At 38.6% G+C, this 14,941-nt stretch overlaps 1 protein-coding gene across 1 annotated transcript in view; it reads left to right on the top strand.

The window, feature by feature from the left end:
- The first annotated feature begins 4,243 nt into the window (after positions 1-4,243).
- The window catches only part of tnca (tenascin Ca), a 68,523-nt gene continuing 57,825 nt past the window's right edge, over positions 4,244-14,941 (top strand). Inside the window, exon 1 of the mRNA XM_051938665.1 lies at positions 4,244-4,430. The gene's annotated coding sequence lies outside the window, so the exon portion shown is untranslated. The remainder of the gene's footprint in view (positions 4,431-14,941) is intronic.

Raw genomic sequence — 14,941 nt, 5'->3', positions numbered from 1 at the left:
CAACTTGAGCAGCAGCAGAAGATAAAGATGCAGACGGAAGGAGATTAAATCACATCTTATTATACAAGCTTCTGATCCACTGTTTGTTGTCATTGTCTCAGTTTGATCAAATGAAAACAATGGGTCATATTTAAAGCATCTATAAGAGCTATATTTGCCCTTCAGAGAGCATCCAGAGCATAAGAGTTCCATATTTAGTGTTTCATGTGGGCTGATTGTTTTGGGATGTTGGTTGAGTCCCCAGGCTGACTTCGAGGTGAAAATGTGACTTTTTTCCTTTGGTGTGGTGGGGGTCTCATTGGCCTGGTGGCCTGCCATCCCACACAGTTGTAGGGAAATATTGATCTTCGTCGCATATATTTTTTTCAACTACATGGATAAATAAATGGGTATGTGATGTCACTAGGAATCGAATAACATTACACTTGAAGATGTACTTGTACTTACTGTTGAAGCAGTGTTGAACATGGAGGTCAACTTCTTTTTTTTTTTTCTGGGCTGATTCCAATTAGTCCAAACTATCAAGACTGATAACTGGTATTTGGAACTGATACACATTGGCAGTACAAATTAAAATCTCAATGTCAAACATTAGAGTAACATAAAGTCACTGTTTCGTGCTGATGGGTTATTAGTGGACACTACAGAGTGGGAGAGGTGGCAACAACAAAGACAAAAGGAGCAAAATTAACCTACACCACTGTTCAAAAGTTTGGGGTCAATTAGAAATGTCCTTTTTTTTTTTTAATGAAGATAAAATTAAATTAATCAGAAATACAGTGTAGACACTGTGAATGTGCTAAATGACTATTCTAGCTGTAAATGTCTGATTTTTAATGGAATATCTACATAGGGGTACCGAGGAACATTTCCAGCAACCATCGCTCCTGTGTTCTAATGCTAACAATATCTAGAAGCTGGGAAATGCTGAAGATCTGATCAGGCTGATAATTGTCGACCCCTAGTTGAGTATTTCTAGTGTTTGTGATGGTCAGTAAAGGTGTCTCTGCTTCTATTTATTCTATTTTGACAAGTACGAGGATATTTCAAGCTGCTTTAAAAGTCCTGGCTTGAAGATCAGCCCATCAAACCTAGCTGACATTGTTCTGCATACTTGGCTGTGACTGAAGCTGGCCTGAACTGAACTGAGCTTCTATTTAACTAGTTGGCATATTTAGATAGCTAGCATGTGTATTATTGTGCTCACTCCCACTGCTTCATTCCTTGTCCTGTGCAACAGCTCTAAAAACCACAGGACACATTGAAATAGTGTTGTCCGTTGGTCAGAACAAGTTCCCGTTGAAAGACTTAGAACTGTGTATGAACACCAGATTTATCACACAGAACAGATCATGAGAGGATGTTCACTGGCTTTGGAAAAAAAACTGTGTTGGATTAGAATCGTTGACTCTACCTTTAAAGCATCAAATGCAAAACAAGGGTTAAAATGCAGCAGTGATGCGAGAGAAACTCCTTTTCCTCCTTATTACAACTCTAACATAAATGAAACCCTGTTCTCTTTTCCTTTTTCCCTCCTCTCCTGAGAGTCGTGTCTGAAGGAGGATGTAAAAATGACCCGTCTGTCTAGCGAGATCATGCCAGCAGCAGTGCTCTGGATTCCCTGTCTGAACGACTTCTCTTTTTTCTACAGTTAAAATATGAACAACCTCACTACATGTAACTCAGTGAGACATATATGACAATATATGCACCAGTGTGGCTATAGAAATGGAGTTTGCAGCTTGCAGAGACAGAATATAAACCAAATGTCACTATTAACAGGAAATTGTATTACTGCACAGGCAAAAAAAAAAAACTGCAGTGGATGGAGATTCTTATTTGGCAGATACCTGTCTGTCTAAATGAAAGCTGACAGTTAAGTGGATTTCACCATTCACTTGAATTACCTCTGTAATGCGCTTTATTGTTAATCAGAAATGTGTTTGAAATCGCACATATCGACCTGTAGTTATTTCTGCTGAAGCAGGGCTGATATGATCTGCGTTTATTTGGCATTTTGTCCAAATTACAGTATAACATTAGAACATCAGTCTACTGTGAACTTAGAAAAGAAACACAGAAAAATTGAAAATCCTGACATCTGCAAAGGTGAACCATCCTAAATTTTTCTTCACAAATGACTGTTATGGAGATTAATTGATTGATCAACTAATCCCTCAATGATTTTAGCAGTGAAAGCTCTTAGCATGTTTACTAGTTTGCATGTTTTCATGTTATGTAAAATGTGATCGTTGTTCCATCCTTGAACTCCCCAGTATTTGCTGCAGTGATGGAGGAATCACTGGGAAGTCTGGTGGGCGTAACGCTCTTATGTCTTATGTCTTATGACTAACGGATGGAAATAAAGTTGAAAAGTGGCCAAGTGTTCCTTCCAGGACCATGAAATCAACATATTGTACTCTGAGGTAACATTTAGCATCGTTGGGGTTCACGAGAAAAGGAAAACTGGTAAAGTCCTGATTTACTCATCCGCTCGTTGTCTCCAGACGACCCCTGAGGTGGAATAACATCCAACATTTACAATGAAACATGGAGCTTTTTATGTTGGTCCTGGAAATTCCATAAGTGTTAGCACAGTCAAACAAGAGAAGGACTTCACAGCGCCTTTTGTTTGACCAGCGTAAATCAGTGGTTAGATTTCCAGGAACTGCTTCTAAACAACCTAAGGATGAAAGACAGCAGAAAGAATTATGAAAGATTTAATGCGGGGCACCATGTACATATATTTCACTGTCTCCTCTACACAAACACAGGTGTGAGTTTAGCACAAAAGGTCAAGCGGTGTAAAATGTTTCTCACAGCTTGATCTTTTCTTTCTTTTTAGACTTTCTTTTTCTTTAAAAAAAAAAAAAACTTGGCGACTAACTTTTCACTTGTATCATTGATTCACCTTTAGCCAGCAGTTTCTGTGGTTGAGTCAGAATTAAAGCTACATAATGAAAATCTTATCAATCAAACCAAATTTATTGCAGAGGTACATTTATTTTAATTGATTTAATATCTGTTAAAACAAACACATCTTTTAGATCGGTCGACTGACCTACAAACCTACTTGGTTTCTTGTTATAACAGGAACAGGTTACTCTAAGAACTATAAAAAAAAATCAAAAATTATTTTACAACTACACAAAAGTGCAATATATATATTTGCTACTGCACAAAAGAAGTGTATAATTAAAAATGTTTTCATACTAAGTTGTCGAACTGCTATAACAGATGCATAGATCTATGTACACTAGCGGTCAAAAGTTTGGACACATCTTCTCATTTAATAGTTTTTATTTGATTATTTTCTACATTGTAGTTTAATACGGAAGACATCAAAGCTATAAAATAACTCGTATGGAATTATATTGTAAACAAATTAAGTATTATTCTACAATGTAGAAAATAATACAAATAAATAAAAACTATTCCATGTTTTGATGTTTGCTGAGTTTGCGGAATAAGAAAAATGCTTTGTGATGTTGTGAGAGCTAGTTTCTTGTTAAAATACAATAATTTGGCAGTAGTTATAACATGAAACATAACAAATTTAAAACATGAAAATGATCTCTTTAAACTAAAAAAAACCCCAAAACAAAGGGAGTACTGGGATTTTTTTATTTTGTTGAAATGTGCTTAAGTACCTACAAGTAGCAAATAGGATTTTGTAAATCAGAATTTAAATTATTTCAAAATAAAGTACTCCTTCTTTTGAAGCATGCACAGATTATAAATATTGTATTGACAGTAACAGATCTACTAAAGGGAATTTCAAATTCTCTTGTCAAGGCAGTAAAATATCTTCTAATCCTGTAATAGAATTAGATTAGTCATTTAGTTGAGTGGAACTTAAGTCCCAAGTGTATTTGAAAGCGTGCAAAATCAATTACATTTGCTTAGAACTTAATAAACTCGTCTAGTCACTTGACTAAACAATACATCCAACAGACAAAGACATTTTTGGGAGTAAAACTTGCGTCTGAGTGCAGGACAGAAGCGTCCCGAGCTGCAGCCAGACAAGCATGCCAGCTCTAATCTCTCTCTGTCTGGAAGCGCTGACCTCTTTTGTTCACTTGATGGCTTATTACCACTATTGATTTTGGCTTCTTCATTTTACAGACTTCCTGCAGGGAGCCAGCTGACCCATGCACATATCAGCTACTGCTGCCCACCGAGGAACTCCAACCAACATCACCAGTTTGTCCTGCTCAAGATAGATTCACCGTTTACTGATAAATATATATGTGTTGTTCAGAGACTCTACTCAAGGCAGAGCTGGATTAAATGTTTCCTGTTGTGATGAGGGATCATGTGTGATGCTGTGGAACTGACTGTTCTTGGCTTTTTGGTCGTCCTGCTGATGGAAGCTTCTACAAAAGGACTACAGTTGGACCTGAGCTAATGTCGCCCAAACATCTCGTGTTGTAAGTGCTAATTTATTACTTTCAGATTTGTTTTACTTGTGGTGTTTTGGGTGAATGGTGGGTACATTTGGTCACTGCTGCATCCAATACCTGAATGAATACCTCTATTATTTAACCCTTCTACTGTGTTTTGGCATTTGAATGAAGCATCCCATAGCCTGGGGGTAGTTTGACTTTTCCAGATAGGATGTGATATTGACTCAGAGGACAACTGATACCCAGTGATGCTGCAAATACAGACCACTGTGTTATAAAGTGCTCCCTTAAAGTGGATTTTAAATCTCTCAGCTGTTTTTGCAGCATTTATTTCACACCTACATTTTGTGTTATTTTCTCAGTGAATGACCATTTTGTGAGCAAAAGTATAATTATAGAAAACAAAGAGAATACTTCACAGCATTTTTATTAGTTCTTGGCATCATAAGAAATGGACAAAAGCAGCCTACAGCTGTAACTCCTTATATTGTGTAGGAGTATCTGAAAACGGCAGCTGGATGATTTGTCGGCACATCTGGTTTAGATGGACGTTGCCTCTGTTCAGCCTCCCTGCATCACTGAGATTCCCCCCGATCGCTCTGTGTGTGAGATGTTTGTTTTCCTCACCATGGTTTTACAGACAGGAGGCACATTCTCCTGCAGACGGATGGCAGTTAGAGGTAAACACAAAACGGATGCTGAATGCAATCCTGAGAAGGTGTCGGAGTGCAAACTGTTGGGGTCAGTTGTCCTCGGGGCAGCAGCAGGAATAATGTGAAAGCAGACAGTTTGTCATGATGCTAGTCAGCAGCGCTGCCATCAGACAGGCAGGAGAGGTTTTATTGCTGAACTCCAACCAGGAAACACTTTAATTCCTCACACTGACAATTTGATATTGTTACTTCATAGATGATGGAGAAAGGCATGAAAATAAATGTTTTGCTCCCTAGAGAAAACTTGATGGCCAATGTAAGAGTGCACTGAATAGACACTAACTGGTTCAAGGAGTGGAAAATATTAAACGATCTACAACACTAAAGAAGTTGGTGAATTGGATGAACGTGTCAACTCACAAATAAGACTCTATGCTGTACATGAAAACACAACTGCTAAACATTGGCAACTTGTTATTGTACTTGTGGGGCATATGATTCAAGCATTTAGAATAACTACTCTACCAAGGAGGTGGAGCCTCAGTGGAGTTATGTGACAATCTGCATTGGTTTATCTGTCTGTTAGCAACATTACTCAAAAATGAATTCAAGGATTTGAATGAAATTTTCAGGGAAGGTCAGAAATGACACAAGGACCAAGTAATTAGATTTTGACAGTGATGCAACTTATAGTCAGGATGTACGGATATGTTAAGGATTTCCCTATGATTGCGAGATGGCAGCACAGCATCACTATAACTAAGACAAGAAGTGAACACTACGTCAGCTGCCTGCTGATGATCACATGACTGTGATCCTACTACAAATCCAACACTGTGAACTTATCTGTCGGATATAATACCAGGCACAGTTGATTAAATTGTGGTGGTGTTTCCGAGTCCCATCAATTCCCTCCGCCCGCTCCATATTTAGGTCATACAATTCGGTATCCATGCATACCGTACACTTGCATGACACACGCCTGTGCTCAGTACAAGGGCATTTTGTTTGTGGGTACATCTATATTAAATTGTCACTTCCTGTGCTGCTGTGATTTCTGCCACAATTTTTTTTCAAGATTTCAGCCATTGGAAATGATCAAACGATTAAGCAGCCTTGGCGGAGTACTGCACTCTGAGTGCTTTTGTTGTTAGAGTTAAATGTCTTCTAATTGCTTGTTCTTAGGCTCAATAGTCCAGAGCACAAATATATATTTAGTGTACAGTAACTTAAAACAATAACAACCTACAAATCCCCTCAATTAGGCCTTTTTTTTTTTTTTGCTTGATAAATGATTTAAAGTGTAATTTAATTGACTCACTGACTAGTTGACCCCTCTTGAGCAGTAGTTATTTTGAGAACATGACAATTAAACAGCATCTCTGGTTGGAAATGTGTAAATAAATAGTTGCTACTCGTAAATCAGTTCAATATTGCACAAAAATGTGTTTTTAATCAGTTCATCTGAAGAGCAGCTGCAGTCTTTGCAGCTTCTTACTCGTCATCATGTAAATGCAGTGAGTTCACAGCTGAGTGTCCTTAAAGTTCAGGTCGACTGCAGCGTGTGTCACGTTTGCCATGTGAGCATCGTCTCTGAGTAAGTCGTACGGAAATGTTCCACCTCCCACTGTCAGCCACATCTGAAGGCAGTCGTCATGGCAGCGGCAGATTGTTTTGGTTGGTTTGGGTCTGGCTGAGTCTGGGCCTTTAATAAGGGACATTTCTGTAAGTGGCTCTTCCTCGTTGAGTCATCAGACATGAGATTCCCTCACCTCATTGACCTGATGTCTGGGAAGGTCTCCTCAAACAGCTGTTTGCACAGTCTGGACTCTCATCTTTAAGTAAAATAGAATTAAATTAATATCAGATGTGGATAAAGTCAGGTTTTAGCTGTTTAATGTGTAGATTTCAGTTCAAGTTTGACTATAAATGGCGTCCCATCATGGCCAACCTTTTCATACACTGGCAGATGTTGATGCCTTAGTCTGTGATTTCTGGCTCCTTCCCTTCCACTACCTGCTGTTACTGTTTTCAATATCCCCTTCACTATGGGAAACTACTAGCCTAGCCGCGCTAGACAACCCACAGCAACAAATTTAATTCTCTGCCAGGGAGGGTCTAGTTACCCTCCATAAGGCTCGAGGCTGGATTCTCCTAAAACTGGCCGGACCAATCACCATGAAGTGTAGAGTCAGAAGGCGGGCGTAACGAAGTGACGACAGAGGCGTGACGATTCTGATAGAAACAACCAGCACACAATAAACAGTTATCTTTCGACTCGGCTTTGGCCACAGCCCTTAAAGATTTGAAGCTAAAATTCAACTTGAAAGATAAACAAAGGACGGCACTGAAGTGTTTCATTGAGAAGAAAGACGTATTTGGACTTATGCCGACGGGATATGGCAAATCCTTAATATACCAGTTGGCTCCGCTGGTTGGGAAGCTAATGGGACTTAGCCACAATCCGCCGGTGCTCTCGGAACTACGTCAGCCTATTCGTTGCGTTGATTGGTTGTATACCTACCCAGTTGCTGCAGAGGGATTTGAAAGACAACCTTTTAGCCCGCCTCCCTCCCTGTCGAGCTTCCCTAGACCCTCGTGCCGTCAGAAACATGGGTATAGCATGGCTAGGCTAGGAAACTACATTATCTCTTCATGCTGAAAGTGGGTTTGGATTGTGCATGAGACAGGTCTGCTAGATTCTGTTGGTGAATTAACTGTGTTAACGTCTGTGTTTGTCCTCTTGCATACAAATGTTCCACCAAAACATTTCCCATGTTACTATTCTACAGGGGCACCATTTCTGCAAACTGGGCTTAGCACTGCCCTGGACAGCTGTGATTGTAATTGCAAACAAGCCAGAGCACTTTTACCACTATAACAGAATGATGATGAGATGTAGCTAGATGACAGTTTTGGCTTTGTAGGACTGTTGAACCAAATAACTTAGTGATACTTCTTTTATTATAATGTCCTATTTGTAATGTAGTAAAATAGGTCAAAATGAAAAGCTAGCACGAGAAAACACACAGTATAGGCCTCCTTTAGCTCTCCAACTAACATGGATATTTATTATTTATAATTATCAGACTACATTTTTGAATAATTTATATATTGATTGCTTTGTAAAAAGGCCTGAATTGGTAAAAAACAAATCAGTCACAACTTTGCGGAGCTCAAGGTGACGTCTTTGAAAGTCTTGTTTTGTCTGATCAACCAATTCAAAGTCCACATCTTCAGTTTACAACGATAAAGGACCAAGAGGAGCAGAAAGACCTTCCATTTGTAAAGCATGAGACTGTGGTGCATTTTGCTCTACTGATGAATAATTATAACTCTAGTTTGGCTATACAATCAGTGTGTTATCATCACAGCACACCCTCTGAGGGATTTGCTCTTCACCCATATTCCAGAAACCATCTGAAGCTTTTCACAGTGACGTCTGTGGATTATCCAGAATAAGTGTGACATTGCTTCTGTGACGGGAAGTTGCTTTTGAAGTTTTCAGTTCAGTATTTCAAGGCTTTGAGGAGCTCAAACATTATTTTTTTCCCCCACCTGCACCTAAGGCAGAAATCTGATAAATGTCTCCCAACCTTATTTGATTTGATGCTCTGTGGCCTGGTTCGAAAATATTATATTATTTTCGACATTTAGTTTGAATCATTTGATTGAACTAAACCTTCAAATACACATTTCTAGAAGCTAAACTTAAACCGTGAGATTGCATTTTTCTGATAATACAAAGCAGGTAAAACAGTGGAACAATTAAAACAAGAGTTTAAACAAACATTGCTGGTGGACTCCAGTACGTGTGCTTAAATAATTCATCATCAATGTTGACAGGATTTATTATGTTTTTGATCAAATTGGACAAAATGTGAGCAAAGCAGCTACATTTCCAGCACCTCTTGCTGAAAGATTTGTGTGCATCTTCTAGCTGCCTTATTTAAACCGCTAACACTTCTGAGGTACAAATCTCTTTCACAAGGACTTTAAATCACTAAACATCTGACTTCATATTTGGATGAGCTTCAGTCGTGTGCAGAAATAACGCTCTCAGTCTATGGAATGTTCACTCTGTGTGGATGACTGCGATTTCTTCCTTGCAGCAAAGCTTGACTTGGCATTGACAAATCTAGAAACTGGAACATCAAAGTTTGGGTTCTTTAAAGGATAGAGCCATGAAGTGTTTTTTAATACCATATTAACTATAGTTGAGGTAGATGGGAATGTTCTTGGTTATTCATGTGCTTAGTGTTGGACAAAGTTCAAATTGACTTGATGGCATAAAATACAAAAAAAAAAAAAAAATAGAGTCACCAATGAAGTTACTAAGAATTAATATCTTTTATTTTAGTTTCATTTATTCTGATTAGTTTGTTTTTCTTTTTGTTTGCATTGCAGACAGCAGCACACAAACACTATTTGATGATCTGTTTGCTTCTCTCCTGTCCTCTGTGCTCACATATACAGTATTTTAATGCAACCAAACTTTCAGCAATGCTCCTAATTTACATTTTTTCCATGTTTGTTGTAACACAATAGAAAAATTATGAAAAAGTGATTAAAATTCAGCCTATTAAGACTGCATGTTATTCAACAGTCACCTTTTGCTCCATAAGAATACTGAATTTACGCTCAACAAAAATATAAATGCAACACTTTTGTTTTTGCTCCCATTTTTTATGAGATGAAGTCAAAGATCTAAAACTTTTTCCACATACACAATATCACCATTTCTCTCAAATATTGTTCACAAATCTGTCTAAATCTGTGATAGTGAGCTCTTCTCCTTTGCTGAGATAATCCATCCCACCTCACAGGTGTGCCGTATCAAGATGCTGATTAGACACCATGATTAGTGCACAGGTGTGCCTTAGACTGCCCACAATAACAGGCCACTCTGAAATGTGCAGTTTTGTTTTATATGGGGGGGGGGTCCACTCCTCTTCAATGGCTGTGCGAAGTTGCTGGATATTGGCGGGAACTGGTACACGCTGGGGCTGCACAGTAGCGTAGTGGTCTTCTGTTGTGCAGGGGATTGTGGGTCAGAAAAGCCAGAAAGCACGTTGGTTTCCATTCTTCAAAATGTGACCAGATGTAGTAGGACATCCTGGAGTTTCTGATAACTCCACAATATATCATTTCAGTATTGACATCTAAATGTACATATGCACAACAGGCAGTTATTTGTATAGTAAAGCAAATTTGCTCAAACACATCATGAAGCAAGTTTTGTTTTTGTTTTTTTTTGTAAAAAGAAAGCTTGCAGGGTTCTCATTTTCCATGTCTAATCTACAAGAGACGTCTGTGTGATAAACTATAGTTTAATTTAAGGGTTCTTCAATACATTGAGGTTTTTTTTCTTAATTTCATTCACCAAACTCTGATTTTGTTGTGTGCACAGCAAAATGAGAGGGGAACAGGAGAAAACATTAAAAGGGAAGATTTGATTGCCAAAAGAAATGCGATTGCATGTTAGAAAGGAAGGTGTGGACCAGGAACAGGGTCTTTCTGTTATTGCTACTATATGAGGAATCACAACTTATTTGCCCGACCATTTAAATCAACACAGAGCCACCACAAATAAAGTAATCTGGTCAAAGTTTCTCTATTTTTTTTGAAGTATATCACAAAAACAAAATTTTGTCATTTTTTTCCAATATCAAACATCCCTATGAATTAAAACATGCCAAGCTTTTTTCTCAGTCTAAATAGTTTGGTAGTCTAAGCATTGAAACATACTCACTTTCATTTTGAAAGAGGATTCTGGTTAAAATTTAAAATACACTTTTGCACAAGACACTTGTATTTACCCTCTACTGCTTTAAGGAAGGAAGGATCTCTTCACAGGTAATATTTAAAGAAGAGTGATTTTTTTTTTTTTTTTTTTTTTTTTTTATGCAGTGACTCTTAATATCTGTATGGTCAGTACGGTTATACAGATTGGAAGCATGTGATCCTTTAAGTTCTTTTCTATCTAATCTAAAAGCTGTTTATTGATTACATTCCATTTGCTTTCCAGTAATCCATCTTATTACGGGACACTTGGCACAGTGATGTTTAACTGAACTTAGACATGTTTATCCAGTAGTTCGAGCTGCACAAACTTTTCCTGCAGCCTGATAAGCATGACATCAGCTCTGCTCTTCCTGGCTGTGTGCAGATCTTTGTGTTTCAAGCACAAAGCAGCTGCATCTTGATAAATTCTTGGACTTTTGTGTTTGAGCTGACCTGTCATCATTACTCGGAAACTGGAGACGTCTTCATCTCACCTCATTTTTCTGACACATGGTGATGACAGTCGGCTGGACATGATAAAAGGTCTCTCATTTTGGTACTTGGCACGTTCATGAAATAGTTCTTGAGGATAAAAATCCCCCCTGCAAAGAGAAACATTCAACAAGATGACGGGTTTAAGCTGAAATGTTTTGTCTACTGTCCCGATTCAGTATTACTGTGTTTATAAATTTTTAGCTCAGTATGTTTTTGGGGGGATTTCTATCGACCTCAGTAACTTTTGTACCAGTAAACCTCTGGTAAAAGTATCACAAGAAGAGCCGATGTTTATCTCTCTGAGCAGCTGCATGGGGATGCCCTACTGATGACGACTGCTCTTGCAATGACATGCAACCATGTGGTAAATATTTAGTTGATTTCAAACCAGATATTTTACAAATGGAATCATGAGCAAAAAATGTTGATAGTTTTGATACGTCTTGAATTTAGATCCTGATGTGACTTCGAGTAGACAGTGAGACAATTTTGCCTACTAGGGTTCCTGAGTAAGAAGCTAATAAAGAACTTAATAAAAATACAAATGAGAGCAATGGTTTATGGATGTAGTGAAACTTAAGGAACTAAGACTTGCTCCCTTGATCAGTTTCAGTAAATCTTTTCTAAACTTTCTTTTTTCCCGATTGAGTGAGTGATGTGAATTTGTAAATATTATGTGTGTTGTGAAATTATTCCAGAGGCTTTATTGCATAGGATGCCTTCAGTGGACTTTCCTGTCCAAACTAATCTGTCACTTTCTGGCAGTGCTAAATAGCTTCCTGATTAGAAAAGCACATTGCAGGTGCTGTGGGACTATACTCCAGGCAAAAACAGGTAATGAAAGTTCTTACCGCTTTTTAAGGCTGGTTTGATGCCCTGTTGTGAGAATAACATTTCCTTAGCATCTTTTAGCTCATTGATTTGGTTTTATGGCCTGCAGCTTTAATATTTTTGTTGACTCCTATCACTCTGCGAACACATTTGTTAAACTTTAGCATACTGTACCTGCCGAGCATCAAATATCAGGTGAAGCTAGCCACTAGCTAATAAACATAGTGAGACATTTAGAAACCATATATTTTTTATTTTCTCTGGAGGTGGTGGAGAACCAATCAGAACAAATAGCAGGAAAAGTCTGGTGGACGTGTAAATGGGCTCGATTGTCCTAACATATTCTAGCTGTTTCCACTTCACTGTAGCGACCAAAAATTTGCTTAACTAAATATTTCTGAGCAAGTAAGCGAGCAGCGGGGGCACTCTGAAAAGCTACTAAATGAAGACAAATCACAAAAGGCAGCAATCAGCCTGTTCTGCACTTCAAAATAATAAATACCTGATATGTTGAGGGTAATTGTTTAGTTTATCTGCTGCTCACCTGGTTGACTTTTGAAAAAATGAAAAACTTTCAACTTGTGTCCCTGAACGCAGTGGAGAAGGCAATCTCAAACAGATCAAACCTTTTAATTACTTTGTAGATTGTTTTTTGTCAAGAACTCTGGTGACCTTAGTGTATGTGTTTGTACAGTAGTGACTGTGTGTTGTGCTGGTGGTGCAGATGATGTATGAGGTCGAAGGCTTCCCTGCAGATGTAGACTGCAACATATCATCTCATGTAATGTTTGCCACATTGTGCACAGGTTTGGTTTCTCATGTTAATCACACACCCGATCCAAATTTCGTTTTCTGGACTGGTGGAACATTTCAGTTATGTATCACAGGCCGCCTTTTATCAGACATAAAAGGATCTTGAAAAGTTAACGATCAGTTGCAGACATCCTTCCAGGCAACAGCAGAGAAAAATGGGGTGCTGTGCCGCCTAATGCTGCCTGACAGCTGGTTTGAAATATACTGTAGCTACATGATGTATTTATTTTAAGCCGGTTGTACATTTTATGCCCTCTGTACAGCCGAGGCAGTATCGACCATTATCAATGAGCAGCCGGTTCATCTGCACATTAAACAGAAACAGACTGACTGAATGGGCTGCAGTTGTTGGACATTAGTGCTTAAAAGTTTTACTCCACAGAGTGGACTGATTTTAGAGATGCACTTTTAGACAATTCCTTTTGACCACATTAACAACCAAAATTGATTGTTGGTCAAAAATACAGTGGATATTTTTTAATATGCTGATAAAACAGTTTCTAACCACTATAAGTTGGGTGCAAAAATCACCTCGGTTGCTTTCGGAATTTGACTTCACTTAAAAGTGGTATTCTAAGCATTAAACACAGCAGATGAGTTGCAGACTTCCACAGTAAATATCCTGTTACATTACTAATTATCTCCTCGTAGTGAAGAAGTGTGTCACTGAAACATTTCATGACTTTAGTTTGAAAGTTGTTGGAGTCAGAGTCTTGCTGCTCCTAAATGTTAGCAGCAGTTCTGGAGACACACACTCAGCTCACAGCCTGTGTTAACATACTAGCACAAAATCCTAGCATAGCATTAGCATGAGCCTCAGGTAGCTAAATAAACCAGACAAATTGATGCTCCAGAGTTCATCAGCATGACTTGCAGTTAGCAATTGGATAGCAGTGAAGTGCATTTGGTTTATGGTTTCATTTGGGTGGTCAGCAAACACAGCTGTACCTCGATCTTATTTAATTTTTGGTCCATGCTCAGCCTGAATCTACCAAGACATAGTTACAGGATTAGTAGACAGAGTTTTTTTTTCTGGCTCAAAATGGTCCTTTAGGGGATGACAGTTCACTACAGTAAGGTAATGGTGTGTTACCTTAACAGGCAGAAATCTATGCCTTTTCCTGTAATTTGTGATCATATGATGAGAAAAATGTCCATCATGCTGGAGTAAATGAAACCATAATTTACAACAGTGGTAAAAACAATTATTCTTTTTCCTTTTTTTTTTTTTTTTGTCATTTTGGTGCTGGTGATTTCCCTTCTTACTGGCTTAAACCTCTTTGTTAGATGTAAAAAAAAAAAAAAACAAAACCTCAGACATAGCAAGGGTTTCAGCACACATTTTAAATCTATCTTGTGGACTTACTACAGGGCGTTTTATGGGACTGCTTTTCATACATATGAAAAACTAGAGTTCTCGCTGTGGAAGACGTCACAGGAGTGAGAACAATCAACTTCATGCTCCCACACATTTTCCATGTGTCTCCGTCCAAGTGGAGACCGCAGAGTTCCTGCAGCTGTGTGCATAAAAGCGCTGAGTAGCAGCTAACTAAGGCCAGACTGAGTAGCCTCTGTGAAGACCAGCCATCTCCCACAGTGGAGAGATGTCAGCAGGATGGAATGAAGCCGGCCTGAAAACCAGGGAGCTCCCGCTGGAAGCTCCCCTCAGCACACAGAACCACAGTTATAACTTATCTGAGGCTCTTCTCAGCTGCATCCTATGACTTATGAAGGGCAGCTTCTGCACACTGGTGTTTTTGAGCCACGCTATCAAGCAGAGAGCTCTGTACAGACTTAATGAACTGAAGCTTTTCAATATGATTTCTTTAGACCACCCGAAAGATGTTCACCACTGTAATTACATTCATGTCTGAGATAATACTACACATGGTTTTCTGTTCCCCCTCTTAATATGTGGTTTCGAGTGAGGTCTCATTTGAAGTTTAAATGAAAATACAT

Source organism: Acanthochromis polyacanthus, chromosome 18 (assembly GCF_021347895.1).
Source record: "Acanthochromis polyacanthus isolate Apoly-LR-REF ecotype Palm Island chromosome 18, KAUST_Apoly_ChrSc, whole genome shotgun sequence".
Taxonomy (NCBI): domain Eukaryota; kingdom Metazoa; phylum Chordata; class Actinopteri; family Pomacentridae; genus Acanthochromis; species Acanthochromis polyacanthus.
This window is presented reverse-complemented; position numbering and strand designations above follow the sequence as displayed.